Source organism: Schistocerca nitens, chromosome 2 (genome assembly GCF_023898315.1).
Source record: "Schistocerca nitens isolate TAMUIC-IGC-003100 chromosome 2, iqSchNite1.1, whole genome shotgun sequence".
Taxonomy (NCBI): domain Eukaryota; kingdom Metazoa; phylum Arthropoda; class Insecta; order Orthoptera; family Acrididae; genus Schistocerca; species Schistocerca nitens.
The window spans coordinates 894,343,591-894,346,250 of NC_064615.1; the positions used below are offsets into that span (position 1 = coordinate 894,343,591).

At 41.6% G+C, this 2,660-nt stretch overlaps 1 pseudogene; it reads left to right on the forward strand.

Moving 5' to 3' along the window:
* Positions 1–1,912: 1,912 nt before the first annotated feature.
* LOC126237999 (5S ribosomal RNA) lies at positions 1,913–2,030 on the forward strand (annotated as a pseudogene).
* Positions 2,031–2,660: the final 630 nt, after the last annotated feature.

Below are 2,660 nucleotides of genomic sequence, written 5' to 3' on the forward strand. Positions count from 1 at the left end.
AGTGCCTTCGTACGTCTGTTACTGTGGACTACGTTCAAAGGGAAAGAGAATTCCTTCAGTATTTAGAACTGATACACTAAACAACTGGTTGTCGGTTACACCGGTTCTTTTCGTCTCCAGTTTCACCTGACTGTTAAAACCGTTCTAAATAAGCGTTTCCCTAAATAACCGTTTTTTTTTTATTGCTAATAAAGGTAGACATCGAACCAAGATAGATAACTTCTAATGATTTTTAACATTTTTATGCAGCGACAGCAACTGATATTGTTTATATAAGAATATACAGCCTACAGTCGAAAGTTAACTTTATCGTTTACCTAGGTTTCAACGTTAGTAATAACGTCTTCTTCAGAACCTGCAAAAAGTTAATATTCTAATGTGCTAGTAAATTGTATTAGATATGGTCATTCTACAGGATGCAACGTGTAGTACTAATACAGAGCCTTACAGTAGAATGTAATACGTAGTCATGATGGATACTGTAATAGTAAAGTATAAAATTAGTTCATAGCAAAAATGTTATCTGACACGTGCGTAATAAAGAGTTTGACTCTATACGTCTCGCGCATGCGCGCCACCTTGTGTGAAGTAGACCGCGAAGCCTTCGCGGTCCGCAGTCTCTAGTCACACGGACGAGGCCCATACAACGGGCTTAAAGTGAATTTGCTACAGCTTGTTTAATAGAAGTGACAAAACCTCATGGTTATGCATCAAGTTTTATAAAGTTGAATTAGGACATGGCTTGTTCTTGGCAAACATTTAAATAATATTTTATGTAAGTACTACACGTTGCATCCTGTAGGATGACCATATCTAATATAATTTACTAGCACATTAGAATATTAACTTTTTCCAGGTTCTGAAGAAGACGTTGTTACTAACGTTGAAACCTAGGTAAAAGATAAAGTTAACCTTCAACTGTAGGCTGTATATTCTTATATAAACTTCTAATGAAGGTGAATGATTAGATCAAGATCGAGGTAGGGTATCAGTCTGTGGCAGAAATCGGCCTCACTTTCTGCAGCAGTGATTGCGGAGGTGAAGGAGAGGGGCGCGGTGAGAGAGGGAGAGAAAGAAATTGATGAGTTCCTTGCATCGTTACTATTGGACGGTATCAATTTTTCACCGTGACGCAACCGCAAAATTAAATGTTCGGTTATTATAGGTATGTCAGTCAAATTTACCTTCTCTTCCAAGAAACATTGTGAATGTTTTCTCCTTGTATGGCGTCTCAAGTTTGTTGCGCCTCCTCCCGTTTTTTATCTTTTAAAGCAAGTGAAGTATTTTACTTCATTGCTACCACACTTCGTAAAATATTTTCAAACTGGGCTTGATGCCATTCTACCTTTCATGTCGATACCTCAAGACGACAGCAGGAAACTACCGTGTAGATCAGGTGAGGGAATATCTTACTTATAGCACGTGCAGGCCTTCCGTGTAATAAATAATGCAACTCGCTAACAGGTACATATTGTTTCTACAATGCTGTACTGATTCATGTGCTGTTGTTAATCTCAGCAGTAGGCGTTGTTATTCAGAGAGTGCTACTCGCTTTTCCCAGTTTAATATTTCAAAGCAGTGGACATTTTAAGAATAAATTTTACTCGCTTTTTTAAAAAAACAGTTTTATTTAAAAATGAAAACTTTATCACTATAACTACGGATAATTCAGATGCCAGGTCTTTCTTTTATCTGGTTATAACCGTGACAAAAAGAATTTCCGAAAAACACCGGTTATTCATAAATAAAATACCCTTTTGGTTTTAACCGGTTGTTTTTTTCCTATTTCTATGACATACGTGACCAACCAGTAACTTTTCCTTTGCAGAAATATTTGGTTTCTCCAAACAGCGACACCATCTGTTGGCGTTTGGAGGTGTTTGTATTACTGGCGAAATCTTCTCTGCGTTGTGGCAACGGCCTTGCCGCTGTCGATACACCAGTTCCCGTCAGATCACCGAAGTTAAGCGCTGACGGGCGTGGCCAGCACTTGGATGGGTGACCATCCAGGCCGCCATGCGCTGTTGCCATTTTTCGGGGTGCACTCAGCCTCGTGATGCCGATTGAGGAGCTACTCGACCGAATAGTAGCGGCTTCGGTCAAAGAAAATCATCATAACGTTCGGGAGAGCGGTGTGCTGACCACACGCCCCTCCAATCCGCATCCTCAGTGAGGATGACACGGCGGTCGGATGGTACCGATGGGCCACTTGTGGCCTGCAGACGGAGTGCTTTTTCTCTGCATTGTGGGCAGCTGTTAAATTCTAACGTACAGAATGCCGTGTGTGTGGAGGAGTCGCCGTTTTCACTAATGACGCAATATTTTCCATTTACGCATCGTCGCGCATGCGCCAGCTCCCGATTCACTGTCCTGTAGGACGACTGAAATGCGATTCTTGTACATCATTTTGTACTCTCCCTTTAGTGCAGTATCCGTAATTTCTAAGATTCTTCGGAGATATCTTTCGCCGGCCGATGTGGCCGAGCGATTCTAGGCGCTTCAGTCTGGAACCGCATGACCGCTACGGTCGCAGGTTCGAATCCTGCCACGGGCATGGATGTGTGTGATGTCCTTAGGTTAGTTAGGTTTGAGTAGTTCTAAATTCTAGGGGACTGATGATCTCAGATGTTAAGTCCCATAGTACTCAGAGCCATTTGAAC